Source organism: Carica papaya, chromosome 9 (assembly GCF_054855325.1).
Source record: "Carica papaya isolate Zhongbai chromosome 9, ASM5485532v1, whole genome shotgun sequence".
Classification (NCBI taxonomy): domain Eukaryota; kingdom Viridiplantae; phylum Streptophyta; class Magnoliopsida; order Brassicales; family Caricaceae; genus Carica; species Carica papaya.
This window is the reverse complement of record NC_142317.1, coordinates 4,820,865-4,839,856: the sequence shown is the minus strand read 5'-3', so window position 1 is coordinate 4,839,856 and position 18,992 is coordinate 4,820,865.

The window sequence follows — 18,992 nt, the reverse complement described above, 5'->3', positions numbered from 1 at the left end:
AGTTGTAATACCCAAACTCAAAATTTGGTATGTGATTAATTTATTATCAAAAATATATAAAAATCTAATATTAGAATTAATAAAATTTAATTTAATGTGAAATTATGAAAAAAAATAAGTTGAGAATGAAATTAAAAATAATTTTAGGAAAAAGATGTGAAAAATTTGATTCAAATGGTGTTTTTGAAAGAAAAATCAGAAACTAGATGTCAGAATGCAATTAAGAAAAATTTTGCCACGTAGGACCCCCCATCAGTAGTCTCGATAAATTGGAGCACGCCACGTGGCAAGGCACACTGACTCGGTGCCACACAGGAAACCATGCTAGCGATCCGCGTGCCCCGCGATCGAACGACCCGAAAGCGCGTGGACTGTTCGGATCCATTCCTCCTCAAACGCGATTGGACGGTTGTGATTAAATGCGATGAATGGTTCATATCCGTTCTCTCTTTAAACGCGATCAGACGGCCGAGATCAAATACGATAAACGGTCAAAATTAACGCGAGACGAGTATAAATATTTTACATCATAGTAAACCCAAACCCTAGCCATCAGTCTTCCGCTGGAGAAGAAGAACCAGTTGCTAGAGAAGAGAGCTGACCGCCGCTCACCGCCGCGCCGAAGCAACCTCTGATCGCCAAAAAATGTAAAAATTCTCTTATCCAATCGAAATTTGATTCCGAGCACCTCCATGGCCAAATTGGAGCAAAATATGGTGGGTGAGTCAAAAATCGCAGGTAAATACCGGCGGCGCCACCGCGAGCAAAACCTGCAACCTCCTCCGATGAACCCCTTCATATTTCTTAATTCGTACGATATTTTTACTATTGTATTCACCGTTATGTTTTTTATAGGTTGACCGAAGAAAAATCGCAAAGGTGAGTCGATGGAGCTGCCACACTAGAAAATCTCACCACTGATAGGTTTCCGTTTTTTGACTTTTTTCTGCCAACAGATGCCCCCTAACATATTTTCTTGTAGGGATGGTTATAAAACTGATCAAAATTAGCCAAAACTAGTCAAAAATGGTCAGGTTGAGGCAAGCTGTCATTGCGGGCGGCAGTGTCCTCGCTGGAGCACGGTGGTGCCGCCGTGCCGGAACCCCGAAATTGATCGAAAAAGAGTTTTTAACACCGATTTTGAGTTTTTAAGTTATTTTTAGGTACGTGAAGTGTGTTTTTATCTCTGTAGGAAAATTCAAGAAATCTGATGACCGCCATTAGGCACGGTAGAAAGTTTGGTATTTCAGAAAACGATTCAGGTAAGAATCTCTCATCTTCTTTTCTGTTATGGAATTGAAGTTTAATAATCGATAATATAGTATTTTGTGTAATTTAAAAAACTCTGAGAATAATTACAGGTTACTAATTGAGTCAGAACCGATTAGTTATCTATTTGTTTGTCTTGTTTAACTGATTATTGAATTTACAGCTTTAAATACATGATGATATACTGGAATGGTTAAATGATTCAGTTATACTTCCTTAATATATATATATATATATATATTGTTTGTCTTGTGTGATTCACGGTTGATTTGTGAAATTAAAAATTTACATACAAACAAAAAATTATTTGGTCATGTGAATTAATGAATGGTAGTCTTACTGGATATTCTAGGAGATGGTGGACAGATCGGGTACATAAGGAACCTTACCGTGAAGGTTGCCTCATACCGGATGGGGTATTGAGAAATGATATTTTTGGTGTTTATACCAGAGAGGGTATGGGGATGGCCCGATTCACCCTCATACCGAATGGGGGTATTGAGGGATGATATTTTTTGCGCTCATACAGGACAGAGTATGCAGACGGCCGGTTAGTTTACAATGTTGGATATTGGTTCGTGCGTAGTGGGACATCCCTATAAGCTCCCATGGATACCAGTATGTAAATAAAAAGAAAAAATTATTATTCTTACTCACTTGAATATGATATAAGAATGCTATTTAAGTTATTGTCTTTATAAATCGATTTTGAAAATCTTGTAATGGTAAATATGTGCAATAAATGATTTTCCTTATGATAAATGAATTTACTTAAACCAAAAGCTCAATTGGTTGTTTTTATGATTTTTATCAACTTTTAATTTCTGTATCGATGCGTAGTGTGATATTTTTATTAGGCTAGTATAGCTCACTCTTTCGTTATCTTTTTCAGATCAAGAGAACCAAGACCCAAATTCTGATCAACAAGGGGGTTGTGAATAGTTTACCGCTCGGACTCCCTTCAAAAGCTAGGGAAGATCGTCTTAGAATGCTCAGTATATTGCCTTTTGTTTACTTTTTTTATTTTCATTTGTTATTTTAGAATTAACATTCTCGTAACCCTATTGGCATTCCAAATTATTGTGTAAGAAATGTAAACCCTAAACTCTATTATTTCGCTTCCATATTTAATTTATGATTTTACTTCCATTTAAGTTCCAGGCCTTTATAATGTAAGTCATCTAATTATACTCTTATTACAGTAAATTTCTAATTTAATCTGTAATATATGTAACACCCCTTTTTTTTCTAGCGGCGTAGTCTCAAACAGTTCAATGGGTCGACTACTAGAATCTCATTCCAAATCAGTTGCACACACAAAAAGGAAACTACCACAACCTATTACTCAATGTCAAATAGAAACCTTCAACCATAAATGCATCATTACAATAGGACACAAATTCATATATCCTCAATGGACATACAATCTACATTACTACCAACTATTTAAGCTCCCAATTCTACCGGTAGAAATCTCTGCTCTGTTTTCTCTATATGCTAGGTTCGGAAACTAGGAACTCTGATCCCGACTCCATCCTTACTTCATCTATAAATAATAAAGAGTGAGTACATATAACTCAGTACAATAAAAATTAAGTCACAAGTATAACATACAAACCAAATTAAAACTCCATTTTTATATGTTTTCCTTTTCCGTTACCTAAGTCATACTTTCTTACTACCCTTTAACTCTACAGTATTACTACGTATCCCCAGTATTTAATTGTTACTCATACTAGGTGTGATCGTCCTACGATATCACCCCTTTGGCCCCGATTAGGCCACTTATCTACACAGTTATTCTCATCCGTCACCAGTATCGGCGACCATCATTTACCCTTCTATCACTCGATCCCTAGTTGGCCACTCACACACACTAGTACTGTTTTCTTCCGTCACCAATATCGGCGACTCAACACCTTACCCATCGGAGACCCCCAATATCACCACTATCGGTGATTGACTTACTCTTTCTAGATAACGACAACTAATATCGGTGTCCCCTAGCTCAACCACCTCAAAGATAATTTCACCCCGTTCTTACTCAAGATGCCAAGTAAACTTGCATACTTAACCCCTACTACGGGTATTCTAACCTAAATTGTTCCTATACCAACAACATTATCCTGAAACTCTCCAATTCTTTAACATATGTACAGAACCTACACACACCTCCCCATACAACACACACTCACACTTAGCACATATACACCACTACACCCCTACACCGAGTGCTCGCCTATAAAATTCCTAAATTTACAATAGCTACACCAATATACATTCACATGCAATACACACCCACACACAACACATTTACACCAATACACCTCTATTCTAATCCCACACACACATAACCACTACAGGCCTACCTTTCCTGCTCCCTAGTTTCCAAAATACTCACACTCCACCCCTACATGCCTACACTCCCTGTTAGTAACCAATCCACTCTTCATCCCTTCCTTTCCTTCTCCTCATTTGTCTCAGCTTCCCGTCATTTTCCTCCTAGTAGTATCAATCTCCCACAGCACACTACCTCCCTATCTTCCTCTTTTAGCTCCTCCCCTACTACCCTCCTATACTTATTCTGCCTCTAATTATTCCCCTCTCTATACTTCTCTTGCCTCCCCTTCGTTTACCTCAGCTTCAATCCGTGCACGTTCTGCCCGTCCCAAGTCACTCCAAATCACCTCATCTCCCTACGAACTCCCTTACACCTTTTTAATCATCGTATTCCTCCCTCTAACGGTAACTCACTCACTCATAGAACTCCTCAATCTCTCCTCCGGCAACTTCTTCTATTTCCCTCTACTCACAGTTTAAATCCACATTTTCACGGACTCACCATCTCTTTCCACTCTCCTATTCCATCTATCCTAGTTTCATACCCCATTTCCTAAGTGGTTCATATATTTCCTCAAAACCTACGTTCACAACTCTATATTTCATCCTCATCCTACATTTGAAATTTTACCGTACCTCCAGTCTCCATATTTTCTTTCTGCACTTCCGTAGCTTGCACTGTCACCGTCTTCCTTTTCCTACTCTCTCTTCTCGTTCTTTCCCGCTCCGACTTCTCTCTCTCTCTCGAACCTTCTCTTCCCCGTCTCCTCCTCTCTGTTTTTCTTTTTTTTTTCTTTTTTCTTTTTTTTTCTTGTCCTATTTATATTCCACCTACCTCTCATCCTGTCCGTCCATCCCATCTCATCCAAGCCGTCCACTCCCTCTTCTCCAAACGACACCGTTTCCTCTTCCTCTTCTCCAAACGACATTGTTTTCTCCTCCTCTCCCCAACCATATAATTATGTTTATATATTATTATTATTACCCTATACATACATATATACAAATACCAAAAAAAATTAATCCAAATATTTAATTATCCAAATATCAACTACTACAATATGTGTTATATTGAAAATTATATGAAACTTTTTTGTTTAAATTTATTTTTAAATTTATAAAACTATTGGAAACCATGTCCAATTACTGAATAATATAAAAAATTATTTAAAAATATAATATATTTATTTACTAGAAATTAAGATTATAAAATAAAAATTAATTAATATTTATTTTTAATATACATCATCATCATTGATCTACTAGAACAATAAATGAGAATAAAATAGAATTTCTGGCCTAAAAAGAATCTAATATATTACATAAAATTTTCAATATAATTATTCAATGTAATCATCACTATTGATTCCTATTCACCATCCATGTAAATTGAAGTTGTGCTTTTCTTAGGAGAAACATTTGTTATATTATGTCCTTTTATTATTTCACTAATTAACATATGATATATGTTTAACCATCATTTATATATGTTTAAAAAGATTGATTAAAATCAATGGATGTATTTGTTACATAATGACCATATTAGTTTCTTAAAAAGATGTGAATCCATATAAAATTATATAAAAATATTAATACTAAAAACCTATATATCAATAATTTTGTACACAATATGTATAAATGGAGAAATAGGTCATGTATAAGTGCACACTAACCTGAACTATAAAGCTCGAAATTTCTTATTCAAGCTCATGATTTAAAGTCATCGTACAATAATAGTCCAAATAAGTGGATATATATGAAAGCCCAAAACTTAAGTGAAAATAAAATCATAAATTAAATGCTAAAGCGAAATAATAGAGTCAAGGTTTACATTCCTTATACAATACTTTAGAATGCCCAATAGGGCTAGGAGAACGTTTTTTTCTAAAATAACAAACGAAAATAAAAGAAATAAACGAAAGGCAAATAACTCAATAATCATATCACGACCTTCACTAGCTCTTGAAGGGAGTTCAGGTGGTGAACTATTTATAACCCTCTTGTTAATCGGGATCTAGATCTTAATCCTCTTGATCTGAAATAATTAATGAAGGGGTGAGCTACACTAGCCCAGTAAAAATATCACATTAACCACAGATACAGAAAACTAAAAATTGGTAAGAATTAGAAAAACAACTAATGTAACCCTTAATTTAATATAAATTCATTTACTATAAAGAAAGTAATTCATTCCATATTGTGAATAAGTCTTTCCCAAAATAACTTATGAAAACTCATATTCATACACTATTATTTATAATATATAAGATAACAAGAAACGATCATTTTATATTTTTACCCACTTATCGGTACCTCTGTGGGTCCATAAGGATGTTCTCCTACTCGTGAACTCAATATCCAATTAAACTGTAATGTCTAAATTAAATTAATTTATAAATGTAATTCTTTAATTTTTTAATTTTAATTTAGTGTAAAAATGAAGAAAATTTGATGGGGGATGAAATTGGAAATAATTTTGGGAAAAAGGGATGAAAATTTAGGTTTTAGGGGCATTTTTTGAAGAAAAATCAGAAACTATGAGTCAATATGTAATTTAGAGAATTTATGCCACGTGGGATACCCAGTCAGCAGCCCCGATGAACCAGAATGCACCGCGTGGCAATGGACGCTGATGCGGTGCCACGCGGGCAACCCACATGCCCGCAATTGAACGACCTAGATTTGTCCCCGCGCGCACGGACAACCCATATACGTTCCCTATTTAAACGCAATCGGATGGTCCATATTCGATCACGATGAATGGTTCAGATTCACTCTCTATTTAATCGTGATTAGACGGTTTAGATCAAATACGATGGATGGTCCATATCAAAGGGGGACGAGTATAAAAAACCCCTTTCACACCAACCCTAATCCTAGCCGCTAGCCCTCCTCGCCGGAGAAGAAGATCCAGCCTCCAGGAAGGAGGCCGCTGCCACCCGTCGCCGCGTCGGAGCCATTTCTAACTACCAAAAGAGGTTGACCGGAGCAAAACATTCAACCGCAATGTGAGCCAGGGAAGCCGCCGCACCAGAGAGCTCCGCCGCCAGTGAGTTTCGATTTTATATATTTTTTCGACCAACCAAAGCCCCTTAACATGTTTTCTCGCAAGAATTGATGCAAAATAAGCCGAAAACAGCCGACTCGATGTGGAAAAGCTGGCGCGGGCGGTAGTGCCGTCGCTAGAGCACGGCGAAGCCAATGTGCCGAAATTCCAGAATTGGCCAAAAATGGGTCCTGAGACTGATTTTAGATTTTTGGGACATTTGTAAATACTTATAGCACGTTTTAATCCCTGAAAAAGGATTCAGAGAACCTGGAGACTGTCAGTAGGAACAGTCAACAGCTTAGCTTTCAGGCATCAAATTGTGTAAGAATCTCTCATCTTATTCTCTGTTATGGAATTGAAGTCTAAATAAATAATAATATGGTATTTTGTATAATTTAAAAAATATTCATAATTAATTACGGGTTATTATTGGAGTCAGAACCAAAAATTATCTATTGTCGATTCTGTTAAATTATTTTACAATTAATTGCATGATAGTATTTCATTGATCGTTTTTATAGTTTTGAATGCATGTATTGTTTGATTTATGTGATTACCATTGAATTAGAAAGTGGAGGCTAAAGAAAAACGGAAAATTGTGTGATTAAGTGAATGAATGAAACGGCAACCTTATTGGATATCCTAGGAGATAGTGGAGGGACCGGGTATAATAGAGAACCCTACTGTGAACATTGTCTCATACCAGACGGGGTATCGAGACTTGGTAATTTGGCGCTCATACCAGACGTGGTATGGAAATGACCTGTTTCACCCTCATACCAGACGGGGTATAGGGACAACCCGTTAATTGAGAATGTTAAAAAAAAAAGCTCATGCGTAGCAAGGACATGCCTATGAACCCCCATAGATACCAGCAGACTAATAGAAATGGACAGTTGTTATTTAATTTATCGAATATTAACTTATAATGCGTGCATGTTACCGATTGCATATGAAATCATGATAAGTGCTATGTTATTGTCTCTATAGCTTGTTTTTATAAATCCTGCTGCGGTAAGTGAACGGTAAATAATTTTATTATTAATAAATGCATTTATTTAATTAAGTGCTCTATTAGTTATTTTGATTTTCTGCCAACTTTCATTTCTATGTCGGTGGGTAGCGTGATATTCCTACTGGGCTAGTGTACCTTATTTCTTATTTAACCATTTCAGATCAATAGGACCAGGATCCATAACTCGATCCATAAGAGGGTTGCGAGTAGGATGCAAATTTTATTTATTTTCTGTTTATTTCTTTATTTTTTTGTATTTCTTTCAAAAAGATAATTCTCGTAGCACTATTTGGTACTTTAAGTTATTGTGTAAGGAATGTAAACCTTAACAATTCATTTTGCTTATGCGCTTAATTTATAATTTATTTTCTTTGGACATTCCGGAGTCATTACAGTTGGTATCAGAGCCGCGTTCCTCGGACCCATTCCTTACATGAAATCCTTATGAAACACTAAAAATAATAAATTATCACTCAACCATTCCTTGTAAAATGCAGGTACATATAGATAAGGAGAGAAAGACCCCCACTAAACCGAGCAGCCTAGGAGGGTTCGCTTAGAGAGGATGTTGACCGATTATTTGAGATGGTGGAGAGACTCATTACTGCCCAGCAGGCCCGGGAGGAAAGAAGAGAACTACCTGACCCTTTTCCGCTGGCACAAGTTGAACCATCCCTGCAACGGGAGGATCTCGAGCCACCCCAATATGACCCTGCACCACCACAGTATGATCCGATTCCCTAGCTCCCGCATCACCCCGCACCACCATAGTATAATCCGGTGCCATCACTGTATCATTAAGTACCACTGCAGGGCCATCCAGTCCATCCTCAACACAATCCAGTCCCTTATCCACAAGACCCATCTCCTCTCATGATGGACCCATGATACATAGAAATATATAAAAGACTAAATTCATCTATTTTTGCAGGAGGATCCTCCTTTGAAGAGGTCGTGTTCTAGTTAGCTAAGACAGAAAAGGCATTCAAGACCCTTGGGGTGATTCCTGAACAAAATATCATCCTTGCTACCTACATGCTAGTGAGAGAAACAAACTGCTGGTGGGAACTCAAGCAGACCACCATGCCCTTTCCAGTCATTTGGGAACAGTTCTTGACGGCCTTTCATGCACAATACTTCCCAGAGCATCTCAAACATCTTAAGGAGATGGAATTTGCACACTTGGTCCAGGGGGACATGACTATATCAGAATATGCTCACAAGTTCCTAGAGTTGGGTCGATATTCTCCTTAGAGCATGATGGATGAAGGCAGGAAGGCTAGAAGGTTCGAGTAGGGTCTCTGTCCTAATATCAGACAACAGTTGTTTGTGCTCAAGCTCAGTATTTATTTGGCTGCTCTAGCCAAGACACATTTAGTGGAGAGGAACATTCACACCTTTTCTCAAACAGTAGGGAACCTCAGGTCCTTAGCCCCACACTGCCGACCAACACCTACTACACCTGTTCAACAGAATAAGAGACCCAGGTCGATGACTCAGGCTCCCCCTCAGCTTCCAGCAGTAAGTCGCGGCAAGATCTGTCAGCATTGTGGCAAGGATCATGGGGATTGACCCTGCTATCGCCTCAACAACAACTGCCGCATATGTGGTAGCGCCCAACATTATGCAAGGGAGTGCCCGAAGAACCAGAACCAAGCCGGACCTCCTATCTAGGGTAGGGCTTACAATCTCACTCAGCAGGATGCAGAAGCTAACCCGGACGTAGTACATGGCAAACCCTAGAAAGAAATTTGTTTTCAAGAGATTCCAGTAGTCATAAACTTTTCAGATGTATTTTTGGATGAACTACCTGGATTGTTAATGGACAAAAAAATCAATTTCACCATAGACTTTCAGCCAGACACCCAACCTATTTTGGTTGCTCTTTACCGCATGAGCCGCTTTGAGATAGAAGAACTGAGAAGATAGATCACTGAATTACAGAATAGTGGATTCATCCCACATAGTGTGTCCCCTTGGGGTCCTAGAGTCACATTTACAAGAAAGAAAGATGGGACGTTGAGGTTATGTATTGATTACAGAGGTCTGAATAGGGTCACGATCAAGAACAAATATCCCCTCCCCAGGATCGATGACCTCTTTGATCAGTTGCAGTGTGCTCAGATCTTCTCCAAAATAGACATGCGTTCTGTTTACCATCAGATAAAAATCAGGACATAAGACATTCCCAAAATAGTCTTTCGAACCAGGTACAGATACTATAAGTTCCTGGTCATGTCATTTGGACTAACCAACGCTCCAGCCATCTTCATTGACTTGATGAATCGGATTTTCAAACAATTTCTGGATCATTTTATCATTATGTTCATCGATGATATCTTAGTTTATTCAAAAAATAGAGAGGAACACACTCACCATCTGACTCAGGTTTTGCAGGTTCTTAGAGAGAAGAAGTTGTATGCAAAGTTGAGTAAATTTGAGTTTTGGCTCGAGTAAACTATCTTCTTGGGACACATCATATCAAAAGATAGAGTGTCAGTTAACTCCGAAAAAGTTGAACCAATGCTCGGTTGGGAAAAATTAACCTCGGTTAAGGAGATCCGTAGCTTTCCAGGGATGATAGGTTATTACCGCAGGTTTGTGAAAGGGTTTTCTAGTCTAGCTGCTCCTCTGACTCAGCTCACAAAGAAGAACGTCAAGTTTTAGTGGGACGAGGACTGTGAGAGAAACTTTTCAAAACTAAAGAAACGGTTAACTATCGCATTTGTGTTGGCCTTACTGAACGGATCGAGTGAATATACAGTTTATAGTGATGCCTCCTAGCTAAGGTTAGGTTGTGTTTTGATGCAGCATGGGAAGGTCATAACCTATGGGTCTAGGTAGGTGAAGAGTCATGAGAAAAAATACCCCACTCATGACTTAGAACTTGCTGCAATTATCCACACCTTAAAGACTTGACACCATTATTTGTATGGGGAGACCTTTCAAATCTATACCAATCATAAGAGCTTGAAACACATATTCACTCAAAAGGATCTCAACATGCATCAGAGAATGTGGATAGAACTCCTCAAAGACTACGATTGTAACATCATGTATCACTCGGGTAAGGACAACGTGGTAGCCGACACACTCAGCAGAAAAAACACAGATGCATTAGCTCATCTGATGGTTTTAGAATGCAGACAGATAGGAGTCGCACAACAGATACGACTTCAAGACCTGAAGAGAGTCACATGTTTAGGCCACTTGATTGTTTAACCGGAGTTAAAGCAGAGAATAAAGGAAGCTTAATCCGCCGATTATACACTATCGGCCCTCAAGAAAAATGCAGAACAGGGAGTTAACTCATAATTTCGAGTATCTGCCAATGAGTTGCTTAAATTTTAGGACAGAGTGTGTGTTTCAGGTGACAGTGAGTTGAAAAATGACATCATGATAGAGACCCATAGCTTAAAGTTTTTCATGCATCCCGGAAGTACTAAGATGTATCAAAGTATGCAACTCCGATTTTAGTGGAACAAGATGAAAAGAGATATAGCTGATTTTGTTTCTAAGTGTTTGATATGTCAACAGGTCAAAAAAGAGCATCAACACCCAGGTGGGCTACTTCAGTCATTACCAATTTCAGAGTGGAAGTGGGAATATATCACTATGGATTTTTTGACAGGATTATCTAAGACACGCTCAGGACATGATGCCATCTGGGTAATTATTGACCGGCTTACCAAATCTTTTTACTTCTTGGCCATCAGGATGAGCGATCCCTTAAACAAGTTGGCAAGAATGTACATCCAAAAAATAGTCGTATTACGTAGAGTGCTAGTGACAGTAGTGTCTGACAGGTATGCCAGGTTCACCTCTCAGTTCTGGTCTAGCTTTCAGCAAGCCATGAGAACAAAATTGTCCCTTAGTACTGCATTCTACTCTCAGACTGATGGAAAATTAGAAAGGATGATCCGCACCCTTGAGGATATGCTTCGAGCTTACGTTCTTGACTTCCGGGACTATTGGGATGATCATCTACCCTTGATAGAGTTCGCCTACAACAACAACTACCAAGCAAGTATTGGCATGACTTTGTACGAGGCATTGTATGACCGTCCATGCAGATCACCGATCTGTTGGGAATAAGTGGATGATAGAAAACCGTTCGGTCCAAACCTTGTAAAGGAGACTACAGCCAAAGTAGTTAAGATCAGGAAGAACATTCAAACAGCTCAAAGCAGATAGAAAAGTTATGCGGACACCTAGAGGAGGGATTTTAAATTTGAGAAAGACGATCGGGTGTTCCTTAAGGTTACTCCTTTCAAGAGAATCAGTAGGTTTGGTAAGAGGGGGAAACTAAGCCCCCAGTTTATTAGGTCATTCGAGATTTTAGACAGAATTGGTAGTGCCACCTACAGACTGCCACTACCTCCAGAACTTTTCAAGGTCCATAATATGTTTCATGTATCCATGCTACGCAAGTACAATCTAGACCCTTCTCACGTCTTGGCCCACGAGACTCTTCCACTCTATGAGAATCTGTCCTACGAGTAAGTATCAGTCGATATTGTGGACCGAAAGAGTAGATTACTCCGCAACTGCAAAATTTATTTTATTAAGGTCATGTGGAAGAATCACACACTGAGAGAGACCACATGAGAGCTAAAATCAGACTTCAGAGCTCAGTATCCTCAGTTGTTTGAGTGAGAGTAACAGAGGCAAATTTGAGAGACCAAATTTTTTTTTAAGGGCCTGAGAGTTGTAATGTCCAAAATTTATTTAATGCAAGTTAAATTAATTTATAAATGTAATTCTTTAATTTTTTAATTTTAATTTAGTTTAAAAATAAAGACAATTTGATGGGGGATGAAATTGAAAATAATTTTTAAAAAAAATGGTAAAAATTTGAATTATAAAGGTATTTTTCAAAGAAAAATCGAAAACTGTAAGTCAAAATACAATTTAGAGAAGTTGTGCCACATATGATGCCCGATCAGTAGCCCCGACGGACTAGGACGCGCTAGGTGACAACGGACGTCAACGTAGTGTCATGCGAGCGATCTGCATGCCCGCAATCGAACGACCTAGATTTGTCCCCGCGCGCACGGACGACCCAGATCCATTTCCTATTTAAACGCGATCGGACAGCTCAGATTGGATCGCGATGAACGGTCCAAATTCACTTCCTATTTAATTACGATCGAACGTTCCAGATCAAATGCGATGGAAGACCCAGACTAAAAAGGAACAAGTATAAATAACCCGCTTCACACCAAACCCTAACCCTATCTGCTAGACCCCCATTCCTGGAGAAGAAGATCCAGCCGCCGAGAAGGAGGCTGCTGTCCGCTGGAGCCTTTTCGACCGCCAAAAAAGGTTGATCGAAGTAAAACACCCAACCGCAACGTGAGCTAGGGGAGCCACCACATTAAAGAGCCCCGCTGGTGGTGAGTTTCGATTTTTTGTGTTTTTTTGGCCAACCGATGCCCCTTAACGTGTCTTCTCGCAGGGATTGATGCAAAATCGACCGAATTCAGCCAAAAATGGCCGAAAAAAGTTGACCCTAGGTAGATTGCTGCTACGAGTGGCAGCACCGTAGCCGGAGCATGGTAGAGCCGCCATGCTGGGATTCTGGAATTGGCCAAAAATAGATCCTGAGACTGATTTTAGGTTTTTGGGATATTTGTAGGTACTTATAGCGCGTTTTAATCTCCGAAAAAAAATTTAGGGAACCTGGGGACCACCAATAGGCGCAGTCAACAGCTTAACTTTTCGGGCATCAAATTGTGTAAGAATCCCTTACCCTATTCTCTGTTATAGAATTGAAGTCTAAATAAATAATAATACGATATTTTGTGTAATTTAGAAAATATTCATAATTAAGTACGGGTTACTATTGGAGTTAAAACTATCTATTGTCGATTCTATTGAATTATTTTACAATTAATTACATGATAGTATTTCATTGATCGTTTTTATAATTTTGAATGCATGTATTGTTTGATTTATGTGATTACCATTGAATTAGAAAGTGGAGGTTAAAGAAAACAGAAAATTGTATGATTAAGTGAATGGATGAAACGGCAGCCTTACTGGATATCTTAAGAGATGGTGGACGGATCGGGTACAATAGGGAACCCTACTGTGAACGTTGTCCCATACCAGACGGGGTATCGAGACTTAGAATTTGGCGCTCATACCAAACGTGGTATGGGGACGGTCTGTTTCACTCTCATACCAGACGGGGTATGGGGACGACCAGTTAATTGAGAATGTTAAAAAACAGGGTTCACGCGTAGCAGGGACATCCCTATGAACTCCCATGGACACCAGTAGGCTGATGAAAATAGACAGTTATTGTTTGATTTATTGAATATGGATTTATAATGTGTGCATGTTACCGATTGCATATAACATCATGATAAGTACTATGTTGTTGTCTTTATAGGTTATTTTTATAAATCTCGTTGCAGTAAGTGAACGGTAAATGGTTTTATTATTAATAAATGTATTTATTTAATTAAGTGTTCCATTAGTTGTTTTAATTTTTTACCAATCTTCATTTCTGGGTCGGTGAGTAGTGTGATATTCTTACTGGGTTAGTGTAGCTCATTTCTTATTTAACCATTTAAGATCAAGAGGACAAGGATCCAGAGCCCGATCCACAAGAGGGTTGCAAGTATGATGCTAGTTTTATTTATTTTTCACTTATTTCATAATTTTTTTGTATTTCTTTCAGAAGGGTAATTCATGTAGCACTATTCAGTACTTTAAGTTATCGTGTAAGGAATGTAAATCTTAACCATTCATTTTGCTTCCGCAGTTAATTTATAATTTATTTTCTTTGGACATTTCGGGGTCGTTACATAAACGATTGACCGGTCATCCCCATACCCCCTCCGATAATGGGTGCCAAACATTCAACCACCTCGATACTCCGTCCGGTATGAAGGTGAACCATATCTACCAAACTTTATTGGTAAAGGAATTTCCAGCTCCGTCCGACTGACATAACGTTTACGATAGATTTCCTATGTACCAGGCCCATTTACCCTTTTCTGCGTACCCAGTAAGTCTTTCATATAGATTTTCATTAGTATAACAATCAACCATGCAATAATTAGATCTTATTTTATACTCATAGTTCATTTAGACAACAATATAGTTTAATACAGCTAAATAACCAATGGTCAGAATACCGGCATGCAATGCAGGAGAAAAAAATAACAAAATAACCAAAAGGACCCTAAAAACCATCAATTGAGTTACGCATAGTATAATAGTAAACAAATATAGTCAATACAAAAAAATAAACAGAAAATCGAAATGACTGTGAACTAACAAGTTCTGACTCCACTAGTGATCTGTAATTATTTTTAGACTTCTCTAATTTTTTTTATAAAAATACACAATTATTAATTATTAAACTTTAATTTACTGTAACGGAGAAAATGGTGAGGGATCCTTACTCGAATCAGTGTCCAAAATACTGAACTTTCTACTACGCCTACTCGCGATCCCGAATTTTTTGAATTATCAATGCAGAATCTAAAACACTTGTCACGTACTTAAAAATACCTTAAGAATCCAAAATCAGTGTAAAAAAACTTTTTCGGCCAATTTCGGGGTTTCGGCACGGCGACACCACTGTGCTCCGGCGATGGCACCACCTACAGTGGCGGTTTACGTTGGCCTGGCCATTTTCGACTGATTTTGGCTGATTTAAGTTAATTTTGGCTTATTTCGACCGGCTGTATACAGATCCTTGCGAAAAAACATGTCGGGGGTCTTCGGTTGGCCGAAAAAATTAGAAAATAGAAACCTAACCAGCGGTGGAGTTTTTCAGGTGCGGTGGCTCCACCGACTGACCTTCGCGGCTGAGAGTTTTTCTTCGGTCAACCTGTAAAAAACAGAACGGTAAACACAACGATAGAAAAATCACACAAAACGGGAAACGGGAAGGGGCTCATCGGAGGAGGTTAGAGTTTTGACCGTGGTTTTCGGCACCAGCCATTCGTTTTGCTCCGACTTGGCCATGGGGTGCTCGGAATCAAATTTTGAGCGAGTAGGAGAATTTTTACGTTTTTTTGGCGATCGAAGGTGGCTCCGGTGCGGCGGCGGTTGGCTCCCTTCTTCGATGACTAGTTCTTCTTCTCTGGAAAGAGACTGGTGGCTAGGGTTTGGGTTCAATGTGGTGCGAAATATTTATACCTATCTCGCGTTAACTTGAGCCATTTATCGCGTTTGATCTCGACCATTCGACGCGTCTAAGGAAGAAACGAATCTGAGTCATTAATCGCGTTTGATCTCGACTGTCCGATCGCATTTAAGGAGAAAATGAATATGGACCGTTCATTACGATTTGATCTCGACCTTCCAATCACGTTTAAAGGGGGAACAAATCTAGATCGTCCATGCACTGGATTGATCCTGGGTCGTTCGATCACGGAGCACGCAGATCGCCCACGTGGTATCCCGCGTGGCACCAACGTCAGCGTGTCTTGCCATGCAATGTGCTCTGGTTCGTCGAAGTCACTGACTGGGTAGTCCTACGTAGCAAAATTTTTTTTATTTGTACTTTGACCCCTAATTTCGATTTTTCTTTTAAAAACACATCCCGAACCCAAATTTTCACTCTTTTTTCTCAAAATCATTTTCAATTTCGTCCATAACCTATTTTTTTCTCATAAATTCAACAAAAAATTAAAATAAATTAATTTAAAAATAAATTTTTTATATATTTAAAATTTTAAAATTGATCTTGGACCAAATTTTGGACCCGAGTATTATAGCGTATGCATAAATTTTTATAAACTAATAAGAACTAAACTCAAATATGAATTAATGTGTGATTATACATTACTTATGTCATAGGTAGATATTTTTGTGTCACCATCTGAAACAGTAAATATTTTTTTTTACATTAGAGTGGGAAACGCAAAGTAATACTTAATTTAGAGTTTATCTGTAATGGTCCCGAAAATTTTAAAGAAAATAAATTATAAATTAAGTGCATAAGCAAAATAAGTGGTTAAACTTTACATTTCTACATAATAACTTAGAGTACCGAATAATGTTGCGAGAATTAACCTTTTAAAGGAAATAAAAAAAATTAAGAAATAAACAGAAAATAAATAAAACTAGTATCCTACTCGCAACCCTCTTGTGGATCGGGCTATAAATCCTAATCCTCTTGATCTGAAATGGTTAAATAAAGAATGAGCTATACTAGCCCAGTAAGAATATCACGCTACTTACCGACACAGAAATGAAGGTTGGTAGAAAATTAAAACAACTAATGGAACAATTAATTAAACAAATGTATTTATTAATAATAAAATCATTTACCGTCTACTTACCGCAGCGAAATTTATAAAAACAATATAAAGAGATAATAACATAGTCTTTATCATGATTTCATATGCAATCGGTAACATGCACACATTATAAATCCATATTCAATAAATCAAACAACAATTGTCCCTTTCCATCAGCCTGCTGGTATCCATGAGAATTCATAGGGATGTCCCTGCTATGAGTGAATCTTTTTCTTTAACATTCTCAATCAACGGGTCGTCCTCATACCCCATCCGATATGAGCGCCAAATTACCAAGTCTCGTTACCCCGTCCGGTATGAGACAACATTCATGGTAGGATTCTCTATTGTACCCGATCCGTCCACCATCTTTCAAGATATCCAACAAGACTGTCGTTTCATCCATTTACTTAATCACATAATTTTCCATTTTTCTTCAATCTCCATTTTTTAATTCAATTGTAATCATATAAATCAAACAATACATGCATTTAAAACTATAAAATCGATCAATGAAATACTATCATGCAATTAACTGAAAAATAATTTAACAGAATCAACAATAGATAATTTTCGGTTCTGACTCCATTAGTAACCCTTAATTAATTATGAATATTTTCTAAATTATATCAAGTAACTTATTATTATTTATTTAGACTTCAATTCCATAACAGAGAATATGGTGATGAATTCTTACTGAGGTAGTGTATCTCATTCCTTATTTAATCATTTCAAATCAAGAAAACCAGGATTCAGAACCCGATCCACAAGAGGGTTGCGAGTAGGATACTAGTTTTATTTATTTTTCGTTTATTTCTTTAATTTTTTTTTTTGTATTTTCTTCAAAAGGTTAATTCCCGTAACACTATCCGGTACTCTAAATTATTATGTAAGGAATATAAACTTTAGTCATTTATTTTGCTTTATCGCGTAATTTATAATTTATTTCCTTTAAAATTTCTGGGGCTGTTACATTATCTTTATCTAAAGAGACATCATAAGTGATAGAACTAGGAACATAAAGGAGGTTACATTATAGATCAATTATTTAGAATCACAGATAAATTATATATATATATATATATTTTACATTATGTTTCCCTCCAATATATAAACCTTATAGATAAAACCTTTACATATAAATTTTTAATATCACTTTACAATGATATTTTAGCTAAGTAAGTCAAAAATATATATTTTTATGTTATTATTAAGATATTAGTATCTATTTCGTATAAGAGTATGTCACGTTGAACGACACCTTATGTGAGGTCTACATTTATCTAAAAATAATATAAATTAATGATAACATTACTGACGTAAAGTGGGCTGCATGCAAGCTCCCTCTATTAAAATCACGTGATTTAACACATATATTTTATATTTTGCTTCAATCAAGAGATAAAGTTCGCATATAAGCCCTTTTGACTTGTAGATTTCTTTCTCTATTAAAATATTCATTGAAATTCAATGATAATATTTGTGAACTTTATTCATTCCAGTCAAGATTTTATATAAAAAATAATAATTTATGTTTTATAGAAAAAAAAAAGTTAAAAAACTAAAAAAATTATAAGATGATTAAAGAAATATGAGGAAAGTCATTGGCTGCCTAAAAGTTCTAATACTAAACAAAAAGATACAAGATGATGATATTATGATCTTTACAATGTACATATGATATTTTAATTATATATATTTTTTGTATTAAATTACAAAAAGTTATATTATATATATATAATTACTGTAATACTTTTGAAAGTACTGTAAAATTATCTATAATTTTTTTTTTTAATACAATATAGCAGACAAAAAATTTATATAGAGTAATAATCATTACAATATGGTTAACCATTATATTATAACTCATCAATGTGTATTTACCTTTAAAAGTAATACATATTGTCTTGGAAAAGAGTAGATCCACGTCAAATCATAAACAAAATTTACTGTTTTGCAGAATGGGTATGATATACATACCTATACAATTTCACAATACTTTTTTGTAGAAATTTTTATTTAATATTTCTTTAATTTTATATTACATCATGAG